The following is a 6621-nucleotide window of genomic DNA, read 5'->3' on the forward strand; positions in this document are numbered from 1 at the left end:
GAAAAAGCTCATACCGAAGCTCACGGCTGCACCGACGTTCAGGCCTCACTGCGCCAGCATACGATGCACTCTTCCACTGTGGAGACATTAGCCAGAGGGGGATGAGCTGAGGATTTTAGTGATGAAAATGGGAGAGAAAGAAAGAGAGAGAGAGAGAGAGTCTGACCCCCTGTTGCCACTTGGTTGGAGTTTAAGGGGCCGGGTGAACTAATCACAAGTCTTCCTCTTTTGAATGTCTCTGTATAATAAACTCTGCTTGCAGGTCTGGGACTTTCAAAGTCAAATAGAGGAAAAAGCACAATATCCTAAACTGGCAGTTGGTTTCAAGGAAGTCACTTAATGCGCTACGTCACGGCGTGATGAGCTGGGCCTGCGTTTGTTCAGCGGCCCTGACCTGTCACAATCCCTAACTGCAAACAATTTCCAGTCACTGGCTGATAGACTGAGGACATCTTGTGACTGTTCGCTGACATCTTGTGACTGTTCGCTGACATCTTGTGACTGTTCGCGGACATCTTGTGACTGTTTCGCTGACATCTTGCCTGCTCGAGACAGGCTGGTCTGTCTGCTCCGTGCAGCGCCTTGGGTTTTCTTCAGGGGACTTTCACTCGCGTTCCACTGCAGGGGGGAAATCATCAGTGGGAACCGCCACGTCTGCGCCAAGTTCTTTTCTGGAAATGTCCTGATGTGTCGTTTCACAACCTTCACCCTCAGATGCACAGCCGCCCGCCATTCAGCCCAGTGGACATTTAGCCAGCAAGCAAGGAGCAGATGCCGTAGCAGACACAGCCTTCAGATCCAGTCTGGCCCAGTGGAGCGAGCCAACAGCAGGCTGTACTGCCACGGGAGACAAATAGAGGCAAAGCGGAGAGGACTGGTCTTGGATCAGGTTTACAGACTGCTGTCCCACCGATGCGCAGGAGACACTGATCCTGGAAGCCGTCCTTGAGAGGTGCTAGTTCGTGGCTCGTCACTGAGACTTCTCCCTGACGTCCTCTCTCACAGGCGCTCCTCTCATTCAGCCTCCATTCAGCCTCCATTCCCTCCATTCAGCCTCCATTCAGCCTCCATTCAGCCTCCATTCAGCCTCCATTCCCTCCACTTTAATGTGGACCATGAGAGCAGCAGTCTCTCCTGCCCTCAGTCTCCAACACACACAGCCTGCACACACAGACACACACAGCATGCACACACACCCCAGCACTGCACACACACACACACACAGCCTGCACACACACCTCAGCACTGCACACACACACACACACACACACACACACACAGAATGCACACACACACACACACACAGCCTGCACACACACACACACAGCTTGGACACACACACACAGGCTGCACACACACCTCAGCACTGCACACACATCGATCAAATACAGACTGAGAGTGTGGACTGAGTTAAGAATGTTAAGACTGAAAGGTCCTGGCACACACACACACACACACACACACACACACACACACACACACACACACACGTGTGAGTCTCAATCCACCCACCACACCTCGGGACACATGAATGACGGAGAGTGGAAACGGACAAAGAAAATAGAAAGGAAATACCTGAGTGAGAACGGGGGAGGGTGAAAGAGACGGGAAGGAATAGAAATGATCTGATCGAACAAGACAAAGAAGTCATAACAGGCAGACAGGCAGACAGGCAGACAGACAGCAGTGTGAAGTCAAGTGAGAGAGAGAGGGGGAGAGAAGAGAAGCTGACAGAGAGAGAGAGAGAGAGAGAGGGGGGGGGAGAGAAGAGAGAGAAGAGAGAGAGAGAGAGAGAGAGAGGGAGAGAAGAGAGAGAGAGGGGGGGGGGAGAGAAGAGAGAGAGAGAGAGAGAGGGGGAGAGAAGAGAGAGAGAGAGAGAGAGAGAGAGCAGAGTGTATGCTGACCTCTCTGCACCCAGCAACCATGTGTGTATTGCTGACACACTTTCTATGTCGAGCTTGTTATGTCAAGATGGTCCAACCAGTACGTGTGTGTGAGAGTGTGTGCCTCTCCCCCCTACGAAGACGCACACTCCTACACACACTCCTACACACACTCCTACACACACTCCTACACACAGTCCTACACACACTCCTACACACACTCCTACACACACTCGTACACACACACTCCTACACACACTCCAACACACACTCCCACACACAGATACTGGTTGGACGGACCATCTTGACATAACAAGCTCGACATAGCTTGTCATCATTCGTTTCCAGTGGACTTGGATGAAATCTTCTGGCATAAGGGTTACTTTAGAGGGTCAGATTACTTGGAGATCCAGCATGTCTTGTGATGTGTGATGACCAGATGTTGTTGGTTGAATCAACCCCCTGCATACCCCTCCCTTGAACATTGTGGTTATAGTGAGACAGTGGGGAACTTACCGGAAGAATCGAGTGACGTCACGGCCTGCATGTCAGATGCAGATGTAACCGTCTCTCTCACACACACCTCCGGATCACTAGATAGACTCTGAAGCGCCAAAGCAGAAATGTGTGTAATTCTTGTAGTTTGTGATTCTTGCATGTTTGCTATTGATGAATCTTTCTGGTGTAGCCTTGACTAAGTCTATTATAAAGTGCACCCCAAGGCGTGCCATCCAAGGGGCATCTCTGGATCACCCGGGCGTGTGCCACTGCTGCTGCCCACTGCTCCAGACTGGCACTCAGATGCCCTCTGGACTCAAATCCAGCTGGAAGTGTGTGCCAGCTCAGTGTCAGCGGAGCTCTGGCGGGAGGGCCGTCACTCTGACAGGCTGAAGGGTTGACACACCAAGGCAGCGACGACGAGCAACCGCTCTGCCATCACAGTGACGTGGGAGAATGTGTGTGTGTGTGTGTGTGTGTGTGTGTGTGTGTGTGTGTGTGAAAGCAGAAAGAGTGCACGTGTCCACACACAATCTCCCTTTGCACTCATTTTGCCTATGAGGCTCAACTCTGGTGCAGAAGACTACATGTGTTCCTGCTCTAAAGATGGCGACCTAACTAGCCCATAGCAAATAGACCTGTCTTGCAAACACCAACACCAACACCAACACAGCTGACAGAGATACTTTACTCAATGTTGCTCATAAGTTACCTTGCTTATTAACCGATACATCAGGGTTTCATTGTGCTGTAAAAGCTTGTTACTTTTTCGTGGGTTGGCTAGTGGCTAGCTATTTTTCCTTCATGTTTGAGGGTGTTATACAAACATATACACCTACACCTACGTAAAACTACGTAGAGCAGACTGACACTTTAGACACAGGAAAGCCACAAGGCACTCATTTTCTCCTCTAAGACCGGTGTTAAACAGACCCCGTTTGAGCTGGACAGATGACTGGGTACCAATATCTCAGACCCAATTGTGTTCAGCTCCGGAGGGGGATTGAGTGGATAGTGCCTTTTAGTGTTCACCTTTAGAGGTTGTGCCTGATGGAGAGTAATTGGCTTGAAAGGGCTTTTCATCTGTTCAGGTAGAGACAACTTCAAGCATGTAATCACTGCTGCTGACTGTTCAGTCTTCCACCCAGTGTCAGAAACACGCATCGAGTCACCCTGCTCTCACCCCGTCCACTCCTGCACTCACTCATGGCAACACGCTCTCACCCCGCCAGCCTCTCCTGCACTCACTCATGGCAACACGCTCTCATCCCGCCAGCCACTCCTGCACACTCACTCATGCTGCCGCCCCCAACCCCTCCTCATCCCTCCCCTCCCTTCCACGTGGAATAGAGTCCGTTCCATGATTCTCATTTAGTTCTCTTTCTGTTCTTCTTTTATCTGCGTTTCTGTGCCGTTTCTCGTTCAAAGCTAATAAAGGGAAAGGGAGGTGTCGGTCAGGCCTTATCGTCTCTGAATAATTAAAGACCAAATCTCTCTTCAGAAGAGCTGAGTTTAGAGGTTTGAAAAAATAACCCCAAAGACAAAAACTCTGTAGCACGTACCAGCAGAACGCTGTGAGGACAAGCGTATAACCCTGAGACGGGAGGTTCTGGGAGGCCCACTGCAGAGCTGTGTGTGTGGGCCCATCAGTGGAGTTCATGGGGTTCTCCTTGCTTTTTGTTCTTTTTTAAGGGCAATCCCAGAGGTCAAAGCTGGCTTGAGTGATATGCCACATATTATTGTGACATTTCAAGGTCGCTGTGAGAATGATGGGAAGGCTCCGGAATGATCCCCTCCACCGCCTCTGAGCCTCGGTGAGGCTGAGGCAGCGAGAGAGTCAGCAGAACTCAGGGTAGGTCTACAGAGACAGGCTTTGGCCAGGCTTCAGTTAGAGGCAAATGGGAAATTAAATTTTAACAAAGAGGCTAAGAGTATCAAAGGAGGGTCACAGAGGAAGTAAGGCCAGCTGTGCGTGAACACACACACACACACACACACACACACCAGTTTAGCAAATCAAAAAGATGCAGTTCTCTGCTTTCCTCAGAACTTGCCCTGCCCCAGTTCTGTCAACTGTAAGGCCAAGACAGACAGTGGCAACGCAGATTGCACACCAAGTACAACTTTATATTTTTAGAATCATGTGAAATTCTTTGTCACTTCTGGGATCTGACATGAATGATTTACCATGGTGATCCATTTGAACTGATCCCCTCATGGTCATTGCCCCTCCCACCCTCACTCATGCACGCACATGCAGAGAGTCGGCCATAGTGTGATGGAGCAGACTGAACTCCTTTTTCTCCGTTCATCTGCCCTGGAGCCAGTCTGCTCCGCTCCAGTTCACGGTCTTGGTCAGCATCAGTCTAAGGGCGTCTCCACAAGGGATCATTTAAAAGAATCATATCCATCAGGCCAGTTTAGCTCAGGAATGATGGAGAAGAATCCGAAGGAGATCCCTTGGAAATACTAGGTCCCACACTGCCATCTACTGGTGAGTAGCAGCAGTATGCTGTCCATAGCTAATCGAGAGGCCACCTGAAAATGCTTTGGTCCCTCGAATCGGATGTAATTGAAGTTTAAAAAAAGGATGCATGGGGGAAGGGGAAGGAAACAGATGTGGAAGAGAACAGAATGTATTTATTATTGAACCACCCTTTGAGATCCAAAAGACTGGTACCAGAGGTTGAGAAAAAAAAACCCTCATTGCACTACTTAGTAAAGCATCACTAGTAATAACTCTGATAAAAAAATGTACAAATGTCTGTTAAAAAGTTTTTATATCAAGCCTTCAAATGATTTTGGTTACAGATATTATACATATGAAACATCATGTTAAATGATACAATTGCGTTTTAAATGAGAAAATAAAAAATACGGACCACACCAAAGCAATAATAACAAAACAAAAAAACAAAAGAAAAGTAATACCAGATGACTGCAAAAGTATTGGTGCAGGTTTCGTTAAATAGTGAACATGAGGTAACCGCTAGTGTACCAGGCAGAAATGAACTCCTAGTGCACGAGAGTCGACGGAGAAGAACACAAGCACACGTCATACGGAATGGCGGAGGGTAGCACGTGGACACGAGTCGCTACGGTGACGACCTATGACACTGGTGCTGAGAACGAACGAATGAATGGCTAAAGGCATCTCTCATTAAGACACTGTGGGCTCTGAGTTGGCAGTTCCACCCCTGGGACACCTTCACATCCGGTCATGCTGCCAGCAAAAATGCATTATTAGAAGTATTTGCAACGTGAATATGAACTCACCCCCACTCACACACTCTCTCTCTCACACACACACACACACACACATATATACAGAGTACTAAAGAGTAATGTGCAATGCCTTGAAGCTAAATGTACTCGTGCTGGAATCTAGCATATTGCTGTGCGCTAGGCTGTGCGCTGGCGTCATGACAGGCCGGTGAGGAATCAGAGGGGGGGTGCTGCTCGAGCTCAGGGGGGAATACTGGGGGAGAGAGGGAGCAATGGGACGCAGAAATCCACAGAAATACTAATATTCGTTTGCAGCTGTACCTGTGTGTGTGTGTGTGTGTGTGTGAGTGTGAGTGTGTGTGTGTGTGTGTATACTTCCCTTTATATTCATAATGCTACAGTGTTTCATCTCGCCCTGTGCACACACATACCCAACCCCATTTAGGCTCCTGTAAATCTCAAATAACAGTGAGGGCTTCCCCTTGTGAATCTGGCAGTGACTCTGAACAGACCTTGACAGTGAGGGAGCATGTTTGCGTGTGTGTGTGTGTGTGTGTGTGTGTGTGTGTGTGTGTGTGTGTGTGTGTGTGTGTGTGTGTGTGTGTAACACTACTCAACCTCTAGAATCTTTATGCTCATTCAGATGATTACTAGTTATCAGATCTAATGAGGGAGAGAAGAAAATGAATGTGCTTTCAAGGACTGAGTGATTGAAGTTTGAAGGACCACTTTCTGAAAGAAACTAAAGATTTCTGCTTAAAAAAAAAAACCTCATGCCTCCCCTGCCAATTACACACTGTGTCAGTGCACACCTCAGCCAATCAGAGTGAAGCAAACCAAAATGAACAGGTTAAGCCAGTGTACTGTACCACGCATACTGCATAAATAACACACACACACACACTACACACTCTCTCTCTCTCTCACACACACACAACTCACTCATGCCCACCTCACAGTATTCCTACTCCCTAAGACTGGTAGATCATATAGCCCCTAAACCTTTCTCCACCCT

The sequence above is a fragment of the Clupea harengus genome, chromosome 22, assembly GCF_900700415.2.
Source record: "Clupea harengus chromosome 22, Ch_v2.0.2, whole genome shotgun sequence".
Classification (NCBI taxonomy): Eukaryota; Metazoa; Chordata; class Actinopteri; order Clupeiformes; family Clupeidae; genus Clupea; species Clupea harengus.